This window comes from Nicotiana tabacum, chromosome 12 (genome assembly GCF_000715075.1).
Source record: "Nicotiana tabacum cultivar K326 chromosome 12, ASM71507v2, whole genome shotgun sequence".
Lineage (NCBI taxonomy): Eukaryota > Viridiplantae > Streptophyta > Magnoliopsida > Solanales > Solanaceae > Nicotiana > Nicotiana tabacum.
The window spans coordinates 90,365,413-90,383,112 of NC_134091.1; positions in this window are offsets into that span (position 1 = coordinate 90,365,413).

Below are 17,700 nucleotides of genomic sequence, written 5' to 3' on the forward strand. Positions count from 1 at the left end.
TGGTGTAGCTACCTCAACTTCAATTGGTGCCTGAGTCTGTACCATGATAGGTGTGAGAGTGATTGGAGATGTTTCAGAATTATCCCCTTCCCGAATAAGTCTAATTGACCCCTCTGAGTCCCATTCTTCATCGGTCTCTATCACGTTTACTCCTCCACCCCTATGATTTGGGAGATGATTGTTACGGACATTGGGTGCAGCCTCTTTTGCCTGTACTACTTTGGTGTCAATTAATGTTTGAATCTTATCCTTCAAAGTACGACACTCATCAATAGTATGACCTTTCATGCCTGAGTGATAGGCACATGTCTTGTTTGGATTAATCCACTGGGAAGAGTTTTCCATAGCAACAGCGGGAATGAGAGTGATATAACCGGCAACCTTCAATCTCTCGTACAATTAGTCTATAGGTTCAGCAATTAGGGTGTATTATCTGGGTGGTCTGCGGTCGAAATTTGGTCTAGGGTTTTGGTAATTTTGGCGGGCTAGTGGTGAGTGGTAGTATGCGGGTTGGGTGTTATAGGTATGGTAAGTGGTGGCAGGTTATTGGTATCTGGGAGGTGAAGGCTGATATGTGGTTGGAGGTGTTTGGTATGTGAGAGAAGACTTCGGACCTTGGGCTACCATTACTGCACCTTCTTGAGATTTTGAATATAGAAAACATCTGGTGCATTTTCTGTGTTAAACCTAAACCGATCCATGAAATCTGATGCCATGCTCACCCAATTAACCCATTTCTTTGGGTTCTGACTAATGTACCAAGATAGGGCGTCTCCAGTGAGGCTTCTCATGAACAGCTTCATGCGGATTCTTTCATCCCTGCCAACTCCTACAAGCTTGTCACAATATATTCTCAAATGCACCTTCGGATCACCAGTTCTGTCGAACATTTCGAACTTTGAAGGTTTGTAACCCTCTGGCAATTCTACATTTGGCTGAATACACAAATCTTCATAATTCAAACCCTCAATGCTTTTGCCCCATTCGACACTTTGAACCCTGTCATTAAGTTTCTTGAGTTCCTCTGCCATGTTCTTAATGAGCAAGTCCTTCTCGGTGGATTCGGGTATGTATGGGGTCTGTTGTGGGGTAAGGTTTCCATATATATGGGATTACTTTGCTGGACTCCGGGAATCTGGGCATAATAGTGGCCATTGGTTGAGTTTTGCTGGTCAGGAGTAGACTGTGGTGCATTCTGAGGGGTGTGGTATGTGGTTGTTTGTGGGTATTGAGTTGGGTGGTGATGGTGTTGTTGGGGAGTAGGTATCAGTAGAGGATTGTGGTTCTGAGAAGGTGTGGCATATTGATGTGGTGCGGGAGGATTCGGTGGTGGGTTTTGATTCTGCGCGTTTTGGGGAGGTGTCCGGTTTTGGGCGTTTGTGTTTTGTTGGTTGATGTCAGGGACGTTTAGGGTAAGGGAAAGGTTTGCCAAGTTACGAACCTGCTCAAGTTCCCCTTGTAACTCTAATATCTTCTGTTCTAACCGTAAAACCAATTCATTCTGTGCCGGAGTACTCCGACCATCCGAAGTCAAGACATTCTCTACATGTGTAGCGTTATCTTTCCTGATACCACTCATATCATCCATTTTAGCTTTTCCCTTTCTTTTTGGATCACTTGGGGGAGGAGGAGGTGGACCACCTCTAGATCTGGTATGATATGCTGATGATGCCAGTATGCACGAACCAACCTTAGGGGATGGGAATAAATAGAGAAAAGAAGAAAACAAAGAGGTAAACAAGTCAGTAAGGAGTAGTAAAAGGATATTTGCGGTGTTTAAACACATATTGAGGAATTATATATTCGCATCCTAATTGGGGACCTCATTGTGCCTGAGGTAGGCCTAAGCGATACATAGATTTGGAAAAAATTAATGTTAATAATTGCGTCATTTCATTAATATGATAAATGGACCAAATCTCAACTAAAATGACCATAATTATAAAAAGTCACTAATGGCATTTGCCTTATTACAACCAAAGTCTAAAACGAATCTAGAAAGCAAGTAAAACATCATTCCTAATCTATTTGGTCCAAGAGGGACCTTCTCCATGCTTGGCCTTCTTTGCTCCATCAATCAGAATCCCCAGGTCGTGCACGTCCAACAACAACTATGCCCTTGCTAGATGCCCTCCTTCGCTGCCCTCTGCATTCTGACAGTCTGAGATCCTCTTCCTCATCTTTCCCTCGAGCTCCATCAACCCCTGCTCCAAATACTCCAACCTCTCTATTGACTTAGTAGCGATTCCCCTTCATTTGTTGATTGCTTCTATGTCCACTTTATGTTGTTCCAAATGCCTGGCTTCAGACTCGATAACCCTTTTGTGCAACCTCATATATTTGACTTGTGCTTCAGCAACGTCGTCTATGACCCTATTCCTCAAATTAATTCTTGTCTTGACATCACCTGCTATATCATCTTCCAACCATGATGGATAGAACTACACATGGCCGGCATGATATCGATCTGGCTCGATGGTATCTTTCTCCACAATGACCTTTTAATGCCACATGTGATGTGCCTCGCACTTGAATGGAATGGCGTTCCCCTGGAAGTCTGCTTTGTACTGAACCATTTTGGAAACTCGTGGTATAACCTGCTTTCTCCCAACTTGCCTCATAACCCTTATGGGAGCATAAGGATAGATTCCTCTCAATCCAATTAGCACTAGATGAGGAGCCTCTCTCGACCTGATGATGAACTCACTGCTACGGAACCACTCAAACATCCAATGTACTTTGTCATCAGTCAAATTGCTAAAGAAATGTACCCAGCTCACAACGTTTCCCGGTTGTGCAAACCTGTTTGGCATAAAAGTCATTCTCTTCGGATGGTGATAGGCTATGTGGTCATTCCATGGTCGTCGCGGAAGTTCTTGACGGTGTTCTCCTCTCTGAAGGTGTTCCAACAACCATACTTGCAGCAACAGATTGCAACCCTCGAAATGCCTATACCCCTTTTTGCAACGGTCTAAAGCCCGATACATCTCAGCAAAAATCATAGGGACAATAGTATAAGTTTACCCCTCAATCCCCTCCATTAAAGTCCTGGCGAGTGTGGATCCTTTCTCCTTGTATTGGAAATACCAGAATCCCCAGAAAATAGACAATGAATATGAAAACCCGGCGGTGTGTCCAACCCAGAGAAGTGATGGCAAGCTCATCAATAAAGGCGATATGACTTGCTGTGACCACAACGCTCATAAAGGAACTCGAAGGGTATGTAAGATTTCTTCAGGCAGATTAACCCATCATTTTTCTTGAAACCCATAATTTTTAGGAGACCTCGAGAAGTGCGGTTCTAAAAGGGGAGTCATTTCTTTGTCACCAAAATGGAAGAAGGCTCTCTTCTCATCCCAAAACATGGTGGCGGCCTCAATTAATGCATTGTTTGGCTGAATGTCTAACAAGGAGGGTAAATTCCTGAGGACCCTTTTCACATGATTTTTATCACTAGATGAGAGATTTTTCCACCAATCCAGCAGCAAAGGTGGGATATTTTGGACCATCCCGAACCTGGGGACTTCGTGCCTCATTTCTGCAAAACAAATAAAGTTAGCCCTTTCCCCCTTCGGATTTGGCTATTTACACATTAATGATCAACATATTAGCATGTTTTCTCCAAATGATGCACAGATCGTGATTGTGTCCATTGGGATTATGGAAATTCCGGCGGACTTTGGACAAGGCTTGCCTTAGCGGGTTATCACGTGGACAGCTTTCTAACCCATACTTGGTTTGGACATGATGCATGCACAGTTAATATTAGAGTAGGGGTTTCTAGAAGAGTCTAGACCGGTACCCTCAAGTGGACAACTTGAGAGGGAAAGACACGGAACCTTCGACTGCACCGCTAATCGACTAAGTTTACCGCAAATAAACCTTTCCAAATTTAAAAGGGTGATTTCGGAAGAGCGCGGACACTCATCAAGCGCCGCTATGGTATTAATTAGGCACGAGAGGATTATGATGTGGAGCATGCTTTATGCAAAGGTAAAACAACACGTTGTCAAATATTTTGCATGATGAAAACAGTAAATGCAGTATTAAAATGAAATGTAAAGACATAAAAAGAAAAAAAAAACAAAGAAGAAGTTAGTTCACGCAATGTGGAAGTTGTAATAAAGTAAACGAGGGAGTAAGGGTAGGGAGAGACATGATGTAGTAATTTAAAAAGACTTGGAGCAAGCAAACATGACTAGAAATAAAGGAAAACGCATGTTATAACCAAGTTAAACAGTTATTTGCATATTAATGCGAATTTAAATAAAGGAAAAATAGGGGAAAGGGTGCACATGCAACAATGAAAAGGGAAACGAGAGCGGGATATTCGTTTAACAAAATAATAATAGACAAGGAAACACGTTTATCAAAGAAGACTAATTCATATACACCAAGTTCCCTATGGTAAGACCCTAAAAATATCCCCAACAGAGTCGCCATGTTGTCGCGCCCCCTTTTCCTCGCGAAATCAGGTTTCGACATATGACAACTCTTTTAAGGAGGTATTAAAAGAGGAGAGTCGCCACCTAATGGGTTTAAGGTGCGTTAGGGCACCTATTTGTAGATAACTCTGGTTTAACTAGTCTACGCCACCAAAGATCGGGTAAGGGCTCAAATTACCTCGAAGAGAAGGTGTTAGGCACTCTTCGAGGTCCACAACTGCAGGTCCCGACCGAACTCAAATTATATGAATTAGTCAGATAAACAAAGAGAAAACAAGAGGTTTAGGCAGTTATTATCAAAATTCCTTGAATAAACACAAATAATTGATTTAAAGACAGGATGAGGGGGGGTCCTAAGTTTTTTGGCCTAAAGGATCACCCCGTGCAACATAAATAATACTTCGTAGCTCCCTCGAGATGGGGTGTTACTCGTATTATTCAGCGGGCACAGACTATCATCTCCGGCTACCCAATTACTATCTTTAAGTTATTACCTAAAGTGCACTAGTTGATTCTAAATTATGCCTTATGCGTACTACCTATCCCAAACCTATGGTCCAGGGGGCATTTGGACCTCTATTTTGGGTAGTTCTAGACTTGACTTAGGCTGCTCAGAAAATGTTAAAACTAGGCGACAGTTCAAAAACATGTAGGACTACACATAAGGGAAGCAAATGGCTCAAGTTAGCTTCCACATGTAATAAACAAATGCACACTAACAGGTTCATAATGAGGCAGTAGACAATTTCAGAATTAAGACGAAATGGGATCCTTATATCCTATAGTCATGGCTTCTAGGTAATTCTAAATTTTAAATATAAAGACAGTGTTGCTTTCTTAGAACAAAAAATTTGTGGATTGTGAGCATTATAAACCCTATAGGCATGCTTTCTAATTTGTTTGCGAAATAAGGCAGGGAAATAGTTTGATAGTTCAAAATTGCCAGCGTTGATTTTATCAGTATACTTTCTAGGCGAGCCACAGAGTACTATAGGCAGGATTTCTAAGAATTGGCAATCAAAACTGGTTTTTATCCTTTTATTCCTATGGACATGCTTTCTAGGCGAGCAATTTAGTAGTAATAACAGTAATAGTAGCTAATTTGATTATATTCCTATAGGCATGATATCTAACATGAAGCAATTTGACGAATAATCACTGTGTTGTAGTACAGTAGGCAGATAATAACGTGAGAGTAGAACATGTGAACATGTGAGAAGATTTATGTCCTATAGGCAGGGTATCTAATAAACACATAGAGCAATAATCACTAATACCCCAATCGTTATTATAGAATTATTACAGGCCCAATGATGAAATAAATTACAAAGTGATAGAAATAACTATAGTGGACCTAAGACAAGCCCAAAGTGTACCCAGCCAAGCTAGGCCTTCAATTTTGTCTCCACATAGATTTTAGCATAGCCTAGAAATCACAGGAGAATTTGGACAAACCGAACAACCATAGTTGATCAAAGGATCCAGAAAACAGTCATTTACACAAGCCAATTGGCTTATTCAGTAGGCATAGTAAGGACAGAATTGAGCACTCAAGAAGAAAGTTGGCAAAGAACCTTAGACCCTAGCGTGTCAGAGTTCAAAAGTTCCTCAAAGTGGACCCCTAGCAGTGCTCACACAAGGGAGGTTAATAGGAAGTTTGGGGGGAGGGGGGCTTGGCTTTCAGTCGGCCAAGAATTAGAGACATAGAATAGGGAAGCAACCAATGAAAATAGTAGTAAAGTAATAAGGTTTGGAAAAATGCATTTGCAAACATTACAAAGTGATCACATAGTGAACATGTCAACACAAAGGGTGCATGAATTTAGGAAAACAAGTTAATGCTGCAAGTTTCACTTAATATATTGGGGCAGGGTTACATATTAATAAGAAGCAAGGAGTCTTAGACTTTTTGTCACGACCCAACTGGAAGGTCATGACTAGCATCCGGGCCATACTTGCCAAGCACTAACGTACCTTTTATCTAACCTTCCTTATTATCTTTAAGGGCCGACAAGATCAATATAAATAGTAGACATGGATCATGAACATCCAACAATGAAAGATAATGTCATGAACATACATAACATGGGATGATAAGACTGTCAAGAAACTATATATAAGGTACGAGCTACCATGCTGCCATGAAAGACTATTCAACAAAAATCAGCCGACAAGGCATTCCAAACCATACATAAGTCGACACCTGTCTATGAGCCTCTAAAGGAACATAAGTGCTACAACATTGCCGGAGCAGGGCCCCGACCTACCCATAACGTCTATAACAAAATGCATACCAAGACCACGGCAAGTCCGGAGAAGGGATCTCGCCAATAACCGCTGAACTGGACAGCCTACTGTGGGGGAGCTGCGTCTACCCGTCTATCAGGACCTGCAGCACGACATGCAGCATCCACAAATAAAAAGGGCGTCAGTACGAATAAAGTACTGTGTATGTAAGGCAGGAAAGCATAAGTAAGAACAATAATGTAAACAGTGATAGGGAATATACAACCTGTGACATCTGGGTACCTCTGAGGGCTACTGACATGAAATACATGATACATACATATATATATACATAAACTTTTAAAACATACGCCTTTGTGGGCATCATCATCATCATATCGTACCCGGCCGTAATAGGCTCGGTAAAACGTACCCGGCCATCATAGGGCTCGGTAGAATCGTACCCGGCCACGTGGAGCTCGGTAAAACCCAACTGATCAGTGGTTGCACAATAGGTGCCATACCTGGCCGACTATAGCGCGGCTCGGTAGAGTAAAATAGATACATATATATGATGCATGCTGGACTCATTGGAATCACATTTTGAACCTTTCGGAGTGACGTAAGGTCGGTATCCTTCGTACACGTTATTAGGATTAACTCTTCATCAAGAATCTTATAAGAATCAGGAACTACCAACAACATTGATAATATAAGAATAAGATAAGTAACATCAATATCAATCGTTTCATAAGAAGGGCAGCAATGTAAGTACTGCTAGCTTCTAAGAGTAGAGTATCTTTGGGAGCTCGTTCATTACATTATGTACAATCGGAGTCGTGCAAAAGAATGAAGGGGATAGCCTCACATACCTTGTATATACTGCCCAACCTCAAGCTATGCAAATGTCACGACTCCTTAGTCTACAATAAGAGAAATGACACTATCATTATCGTTTAAGCGTCGTAACTATTATGTATCGACCGCAACCTATTTTACGATGAAACGGACAGCACCTCCCCTATTTATATGACTTCCCACAAGTCAATACAATCACCAAACAGCCCAAACAACATCATTAATAATTATATTGAGCCTCCAAAATAGTCCACCAACCAACAACATTACTACCAAGCCTTTCGATATATATTTCACAAGTTCTAACTTCAACGACTTAGCCGCAACTTGGATAATCTTAAATATATATAGAGTAAGAGGTTCCTTAACTTTAAACAGAAAGAACAACTCCAATTTGAACTTAATGTTCCACGAAATATCCCTCCAATTCTGCCACAAGAACAAGGAAGCGAAACTAGCAATTAATTCGGGTTTTTCGGCACTAGAATTACTTTAGAAGACTTGAAATCACCTAGGGTTAATATTAAAAATTTGAAGGTGTATTTACAGAACATAAAACACTTAAAACAACCTCCCACACGAGCTGGAACAACACAAAAATCAGCAACAACAAGAAGAACAAGAAACTTACTAGCGCCACGGGATTCCCGAAATTTGATTTGTGTTGTTTGCCCTTTGTTTGGGTCTTGGATCATGAGAGAACCTTGAGAGACTGTTTTTAGGGTTATAAGGTCTGAATATACTGAAAAATAATGACTTTAAACGGGGTTGAGGTATCTTATATATGTCCATATGTCTTAAACCGCCTTTGTGGGCCCCATAGAGAGCAGCTTGGCGCACTCTTGCGAAAACGCGAATATCTCTATATTCCGAGATCGTATCGCCGAACGGTTTAATGTGTTGGAAACTAGACTCATAGATATTCAATTTTATAGGTAGATTACCCCATAATTCCAAGCACATTGGGTGAAAAATGCAGTAACATTTGACCTAAAGTTTAAGTAAAATTATAAACCTAAGTTGTGACAACTTTTATCGACTTTTGTTTCATAACTCGCTTGACTTCAAGACTTATGATACGGATATTATATGATTCAAATACATTAAAACAAGACCGCGTGGGACAGTTAATCACCTCTAGTATTACCCGAAAATACGGGTTACAACATCCTTGATTCGTTTAACTTCTAATACTTGTTAACCACTCTTATACACCCTTGTATCGTTTAAGACCAATAGGATTAACTTCTTATCATCTCAAAGATAATCTCTTCTTAGATTTACGTCGACTAACTTACAGCGTGATCTATGGTATGCGAATTTGGGTTGTAACACCCTCTCCCCCTTAGGAACATTCGTCCTCGAATGTAAGGGTTTATGGGGTGTCTAACTCATTGTGGATTCTGACGGAGATTTCCGGCTGAGTTTCCCCTATAAAATGGACACTAGCCAAACTTGCAAGCAGTTAAACCCAACCTATGGCCTTACAAGACTATACAAAGCATTATGAGAGGCTATAGAGCATCAAGGAAACTTCCCTTCTTTCTCTCCTTATCGTGCTACCATATTTCAGCTTGAAGCCTATATCTTTGATTTCTTCCTTTCCACTCGTATGTGATGTTGTGCACTCGGTATCAGCTATGCACATACGGCTTGTGATGTTGCAGATGGACTATCTGCATATCACCATTTTGTATTATAAAAAAGAGTATTCACAAGCTATTGCTTACCTCATAGAGCCGTTTCACCTTATAATGCGTCCTTCTTTCCCCCGGCATCCTCGTTATCTTCACTCTGGAATAGGTAAGGGTATTTAGACTTCATCTCCTCTTCTGCTTCCCATGTCATTTCTTCTATATTCTTGTTCCTCCATAATACTTTCACGGAAGCTACATCCTTTGTTCTCAGCTTGCGGACTTGTCGATCTAATATAGCCACTGGCACTTCATCATATGATAGATCCTTTGTAACTTGTACATCTTTGATAGGGACGACCAGAGAAGGGTTTCCAATACATTTCCTCAACATAGATACATGGAATACCGGGTGGACAAATTCCAATTCAGATGGCAATTCTAACTCGTAAGCAACTTGTCCAATTCGTCGAAGAATTTTATACGGCCCAATATACCGCAGACTCAACTTACCCTTCTTCCCGAAACGCATAACACCCTTCATCGGCGAGATCTTCAGGAAAACCCAATCACCAACCTCAAATTCCAGATCACGACGTCAGACATCGAAATAAGACTTTTGCCTGCTTTGTGCCGTCCTCAATCGCTCTTGTATCACTTTCACCTTCTCAATGGCTTGGTGAATCAAATCTGGCCCATATAATTCTGTCTTACCGACTTCGAACCATCCAACTAGTGATCTACATCTCCTCCCGTACAGTGCCTCATACGGGGCCATTTTAATACTGGAATGGTAGCTATTATTATAGGCAAATTCTATAAGTGCCAGATGGTCATCCCAATTTCCCTTGAAATCTAGAACACATGCTCGTAGCATATCTTCAAGCATCTGAATGGTACGTTCAGCCTGTCCGTCAGTCTGCGGATGGAATGTAGTGCTGAGATTTACTTGTGTGCCTAAACCCTTCTGAAAAGACCTCCAAAAGTTAGCCGTAAATTGAGCTCCTCGGTCTGATATAATAGATACCGGCACACCGTGAAGCCTAACAATCTCCTTGATATACAACTTCGCATAATCTTCAGCCGTGTAAGTTGTCTTAACTGGCAGAAAATGGGCAGATTTTGTAAGTCGATCAACTATCACCCAGATGGAGTCAAACTTATGATAAGAGCGAGGTAATCCAATAATGAAGTCCATATTAATCACCTCCCATTTCCAGGTCGGATCTCTATATTCTGAATCAATCCACTGGGTTTCTGATGCTCGATCTTTACTTGTTGACAATTAGGACACTGGGCTACAAATTCTGCAATAGACTTCTTCATGTTATCCCACCAATACTGCTCCTTAACGTCATGATACATCTTTGTCGAGCCAGGATGGATAGAATATCGGGACTGATGAATCTCAATCATAATCTTTCTCTCGCAACCCTGCCACACTAGGCACACATAATCGGCCCTGGTATCTCAGTGTCCCATCTCCTCTGATCTTGAAAGCTGTAATCTTACACTGCTGAATTCCCTCTCTCAATCTTACTAAGGTAGGATCTTCATATTGCCGTGCTTTTACCTCGGCTACCAAAGATAATTCTGCTGTATTCTGTACAGTAACACCTTCATCATCAGAGTCCAACAATTTGATTCTCATATTGGCCAGCTGGTGAAGCTCTTTGGTCAACCCTTGTTTACCTGCCTCAATATGTATTAAGCTTCCCATTGACTTACGGCTGAGAGCGTCTGCCACAACATTGGCTTTACCGGGATGGTACAATATCTCGACGTCGTAGTCTTTCAGTAATTCAAGCCACCTACGCTGCCTCAAATTCAACTCCTTCTGCTTGAAGATGTATTGTAAACTCTTGTGATCTGTGTAGATGTCAACATGGACACCGTATAAGTAGTGCCGCCATATCTTCAAAGCATATATTACTGCAGCCAATTCCAAATCATGAGTCGGGTAATTCTTTTCATGCTTCTTCAATTGTCTTGATGCATAAGCAATCACCTTCCCACGTTGCATCAATACGCACCCCAAACCTATACCTGAGGCATCACAATATACCATATAACTTCTGTTCCTTCTGGGAGAGTGAGCACTGGAGCAGATGTCAATCGATTCTTTTGCTCCTGAAAACTATGTTCACAAGCATCAGACCACTGGAACTTGGTAGCTTTCTGTGTTAACTTAGTCAATGGTGCTGATATAGAGGAAAACCCTTCTACAAACCTCCTATAATATCCTGCTAGCCCCAGGAAGCTGCGGACTTCTGACGGTGTTGTAGGTCTCGGCCAATTCTTCACTGCATCGATCTTCTGAGTGTCGACACTAATACCCTCATCAGATATCACATGGCCAAGGAATGCTACTGAGTTCAGCCAGAATTCACATTTAGAGAGCTTAGCATATAACTTATGATCCTGAAGGGTCTGTAATACTAACCGCAAGTGGCCCGCATGTTCCGCCTCCGAACGAGAATACACCAGAATGTCATCAATGAATACGATCACGAACACATCAAGATAGGGCTTGAATACACTATTCATGAGATCCATAAAAGCCGCTGGGGCATTTGTTAGCCCGAACGACATCACCAAGAACTCAAAATGCCCATATCTTGTCCGGAAGGCCGTCTTTGGAATATCCTTCTCCTTAACCCTCACCTGATGATACCCTGAATGCAAGTCAATCTTGGAGAAATACTTGGCACCCTGGAGTTGGTCAAACAGGTCATCAATTCTTGGAAGTGGATACTTATTCTTTATTGTAAACTTATTCAACTGTCGATAATCGATACACATCCTTAACGACCCATCTTTCTTCCGCACGAACAAGACTGGTGCACCCCAAGGTGAAGTGATGGGCCTAATGAAACCCTTATCCAGCAAGTCCTTCAACTGCGCCTTCAACTCTCGCAACTCTGTCGGGGCCATCCTGTATGGAGGGATAGAGATCGGTTGAGTGTCAGGTAATGCATCAATGCTAAACTCAATCTCCCTTTCAGGAGGAAGGCCTGGGAGTTCATCTGGGAAAACATCTGGAAATTCATTGACCACGGGGATTAATTGTAGAGTAGGCGGCTTTGCCTCCGCATCCCTAACGCGAACAAGATGATAAATGTAACCTTTTGAGATCATCTTCCTTGCCTTAAGATAGGAAATAAACCTACCTTTCGGCGTAGCAATGTTCCCCTTCCATTCAATGGCGGGTTCACCAGAAAACTGAAACCTAACCATCTTCGTACGACAGTCAACATTTGCATAGCATGAGGCCAACCAGTCCATTCCCATTATCACATCGAAATCAACCATTTCTAACTCAAATAAATTTGCCAGGTTTGACGACTACAAATCATCACAGTGCAACCTTTATATACCCTTCTAGCAATCACAGAATCTCCTATCGGAGTGGATACCGCAAGTAGTTTACTTATCAATTCAGGTTCAATGCCAAACTTATTAGCCACAAAGGGTGTAACATATGATAAGGTAGATCCTGGATCAATTAGCGCATATACATCATAAGAAAACACAGACAATATACCTGTAACAACATCCGGAGACGACTCGAGATCTTGTCGACCTACTAGAGCATAGGTTCGATTTTGAGCACCACTCGAACTCGGCACTGAACCTCTACCTCTACCACGACCTGTCGACTGCTGAAAACCTTGTGCTGGAGGTCGAACTGATGAGGAAGAACCAGACACAGATCCAGTCGGTTGAGCCATACCACCACCTCCTCTGTTAGGACAATCCCGCATCATATGGCTATGCTGTCCGCAAGAATAGCACGCATCGGAACCTCGACGGCACAGTCCAAAGTGGGCCTTGCCGCACTGATCACAACAAGGTGTTGGGGGTCTCGTCTCACTAGTATCTATATGAAATTGTGAGCCTGATGCCCTCGAACTCTGGCCTGAACCAGAATAGGTAAATCGATCATACCGAGGCCTCTGAAACTGTGGAGGAGCACTAGTTACAGGTGGCGCCGAACTCCTCAAAGATTGGGGCCTGATACTGCCTCTGAACTCATCAGAATACCCTGCAAATCTCGCCCTCTTATGCTGGCCCCTATCCTGCTCCCTATCTGCCCTTTGCTGGCGCTTACGATCCTCTAGGGTCTGGGCATAAGCCTGAATACGGGAAATATCCATGCCCTCTACCAAGGAGGCTGTTGTGCACTCATTTATCAGATGTGGTCCCAACCCGTTCACGAACAGATGCACCCTATCACTCATCTCGGACACCATATGGGGAGCATACCTTGCTAAAGAATCAAACTGTATACTATACTCTCGTACACTCATATTACCCTGTCGAAGGTTCAAGAACTTATCAGCTCTAGCTCGTCGTATCTCAACTGGCAAGTAGTGATGAAGAAAGGCCTCAGAAAATTCCTTCCACATGGCTAGAGGAGCGTTAGGACCCCTAGATCTCTCCCAACTATCTGTTACAACCCAAATTCGCGTACCTTAGATCACGCCGTAAGTTAGTCGACATAAATCCAAGAAGATATTATCTTTGAGATGATAAGAAGTTAATCCTATTGGTCTTAAACGATACAAGGGTGTATAAGAGTGGTTAACAAGTATTAGAAGTTAAACGAATCAAGGATGTTGTAACCCGTATTTTCGGGTAACACTAGAGGTGATTAATTGTCCCAAGAGGTCATGTTTTAATGTATTTGAATCATATAATATCCATATCATAAGTCTTGAAGTCAAGCGAGTTATGAAACAAAGTCGATAAAAGTTGTCGCAACTTACGTTTATAATTTTACTTAAACTTTAGGTCAAATGTTACTACATTTTTCTCCAAATATACTTAGAAATATGGGGTTATATACCTATCAAATTGAAGATATATGAGTCTAGTTTCCAACGCATTAAACCGTTCGTCGATACGATCTCGGAATAGAGAGATATTCACGTTTTTGCGAGAGTGCGCCAAGCTGCTCTCTATGGGGCCCACAAAGGCGGTTTAAGACATATGGACATATATAAGATACCTCAACCCCGTTTTAAGTCATTATTTTTCAGTATATTCAGACCTTATAACCCTAAAAACAGTCTCTCAAGGTTCTCTCATGATCCAAGACCCAAACAAAGGGCAAACAACACAAATCAAATGTCGGGAATCCCGTGGCGCTAGTAAGTTTCTTGTTGTTGTTGTTGTTGCTGATTTTTGTGTTGTTCCAGCTCGTGTGGGAGGTTGTTTTAAGTGTTTTATGTTCTGTAAATACTCCTTCAAGTTTTGAATATCAACCCTAGCTGATTTCAAGTCTTCTAAAGTAATTCTAGTGCCGAAAAACCCGAATTAATTGCTAGTTTCGCTTCCTTGTTCTTGTGGCAGAATTGAAGGGATATTTCGTGGAAAATTAAGGTCAAATTGGAGTTGTTCTTTCTGTTTAAAGGTAAGGAACCTCTTACTCTATATATATTTAAGATTATCCAAGTTGCAGCTAAGTCGTTGAAGCTAGAACTTGTGAAATATATATCGAAAGGCTTGGTAGTAATGTTGTTGGTTGGTGGACTGTTTTGGAGGCTCAATATGATTATTAATGATGTTGTTTTGGCTGTTTGGTGATTGTATTGACTTGTGGGAAGTCATATAAATAGGGGAGGTGCTGTCCGTTTCATCGTAAAATAGGTTGCGGTCGATACATAATAGTTACGACGCTTAAACGATAATGATAGTGTCATTTGTCTTATTGTAGACTAAGGAGTCGTGACATTTGCATAGCTTGAGGTTGGGCAGTATATACAAGGTATGTGAGGCTATCCCCTTCATTCTTTTGCACGACTCCGATTGTACATAATGTAATGAACGAGCTCCCAAAGATACTCTACTCTTAGAAGCTAGCAGTACTTACATTGCTGCCCTTCTTATGAAACAATTGATATTGATGTTACTTCTCTTATTCTTATATTATCAATGTTGTTGGTAGTTCCTGATTCTTATAAGATTCTTGATGAAGAGTTAATCCTAATAACGTGTACGAAGGATACCGACCTTACGTCACTCTGAAAGGTTCAAAATGTGATTCCAATGAGTCCAGCATGCATCATATACATCATATATATGTATCTATTTTACTCTACCGAGCCGCGCTATAGTCGGTCGGGTATGGCACCTATTGTGCAACCACTGATCAGTTGGGTTTTACCGAGCTCCACGTGGCCGGGTACGATTCTACCGAGCCCTATGATGGCCGGGTACGTTTTACCGAGCCTATTATGGCCGGGTACGATATGATGATGGTGATGCCCACAAAGGCGTATGTTTTAAAAGTTTATGTATATATATGTATGTATCATGTATTTCATGTCAGTAGCCCTCAGAGGTACCCAGATGTCACAGGTTGTATATTCTCTATCCTTGTTTACATTACTGTTCTTACTTATGCTTTCTTGCCTCACATACTCAGTACTTTATTCGTACTGACATCCTTTTTATTTGTGGACGCTGCATGTCATGCTGCAGGTCCTGATAGACCGGTAGACATAGCTCCCCCACCACAGTAGGCTGTCCAGATCAGCGGTTAATGGCGAGATCCCTTCTCCGGACTTGCCGTGGTCTTGGTATGCATTTTTGTTATAGACATTATGGGTATGTCGGGGCCCTGTTCCGGCAATGTTGTAGCACTTATGTTCCTTTAGAGGCTCATAGATAGGTGTCGACTTATGTATGGTTTAGAATGCCTTGTCGGCTGATTTTTGTTGTATAGTCTTTCATGGCATCATGGTAGCTCGTACCTTATATATAGTTTCTTGACAGTCTTGTCGTCCCATGTTATGTATGTTCATGACATTATCTTTCATTGTTGGATGTTCATGATCCATGTCTACTATTTATATTGATCTTGTCGGCCCTTAAAGATAATAAGGAAGGTTAGATAAAATATACGTTGGTGCTCGGCAAGTATGGCCCGGGTGCTAGTCATGACCCTCCAGTTGGGTCGTGACAAACTTGGTATCAGAGCAAGTCTGTCCTAGGGGTTGTCTATGAGCCGTGTCTAGTAGAGTTTTGATTATGGATGTGTAGCGCACCACATTTATAATCAGGCGGCTACGTGACATCTAGGGTTGTTACCTTCTTCCTGAATCTAGATCGTGCGTAGAGTTGAGTAGTAAGTGTTCATATCTAATATTCACCTTGTTTTCTTTCAGCGATGCCTTCGACTAGGAAGCAAGCGATTAGTAAACGGCTTGATATAGCTGTGGGAGAGGGTAACATTCAGGTGCCTCCAGCCATAGCAGGCCAAAGTGAGCCTCAGAGTGAGATGCCGTCTCATACCTCTCTATCTCCTCCAGAGGATATTAGGAGGCACCCAGTACATCCAGTTCCTCCGTCTAGCACTATAGACCACGATATGCGCAGTGCGGTGCAATTGTTGACTAGCTTGGTAGCTGCTCAGGCTCAGAGGCAAAATACCGGTGCAACTGATAAACCGATTAGTGCGAGAGTTCGTGATTTTATTAATCTAGACCCTCCAGTGTTTCCCGGATCAGACCCTCAGGAGGACCCGCAAACATTTATTGATCAGGTTCATTGTACATTGCGGGTTATGCATGCTAGTGATACGGAGGTAGTAGAGTTGGCTTCTTATCGGTTACGGGATTTAGCAATTTTATGGTATGATAGTTGGGAGAGATCTAGGGGTCCGAACGCTCTTCCAGCCGTGTGGAAGGAATTTTCTGAGGCCTTTCTTCGTCACTACTTGCCAGCTGAGATACGACAAGCTAGAGATGATAAGTTCTTGAACCTTTGACAGGGTAATATGAGTGTACGAGAGTATAGTATACAGTTTGATTCTTTAGCAAGGTATACTCCCCATATGGTGGCCGAGATGAGTGATAGGGTGCACCTGTTCGTGAACGGGTTGGGACCACATCTGATAAATGAGTGCATAACAGCCTCCTTGGTAGAGGGCATGGATATTTCCCGTATTCAGGCTTATGCCCAGACCCTTCAGGATCATAAGTTATATGCTAAGCTCTCTAAATGTGAATTCTTGCTGAACTCAGTAGCATTCCTTGGCCATGTGATATCTGATGAAGGTATTAGTGTCGACACTCAGAAGATCGATGCAGTGAAGAATTGGCCGAGACCTACAACACCGTCAAAAGTCCGCAGCTTCCTGGGGCTAGCAGGATATTATAGGCAGTTTGTAGAAGGGTTTTCCTCTATATCAGCACCATTGACTAAGTTAACACAGAAAACTACCAAGTTCCAGTGGTCTGTTGCTTGTGAACATAGTTTTCAGGAGCTAAACAATCGATTGACATCCGCGCCAGTGCTCACTCTCCCAGAAGGAACAGAAGGTTATGTGGTATATTGTGATGCCTCAGGTATAGGTTTGGGGTGCGTATTGATGCAACGTGGGAAGGTGATTGCTTATGCATCAAGATAATTAAAGAAGCATGAAAAGAATTACCCGACTCATGATTTGGAATTGGCTGCAGTAATATATGCTTTGAAGATATGGCGACACTACTTATACGGCGTCCATGTTGACATCTACACAAATCACA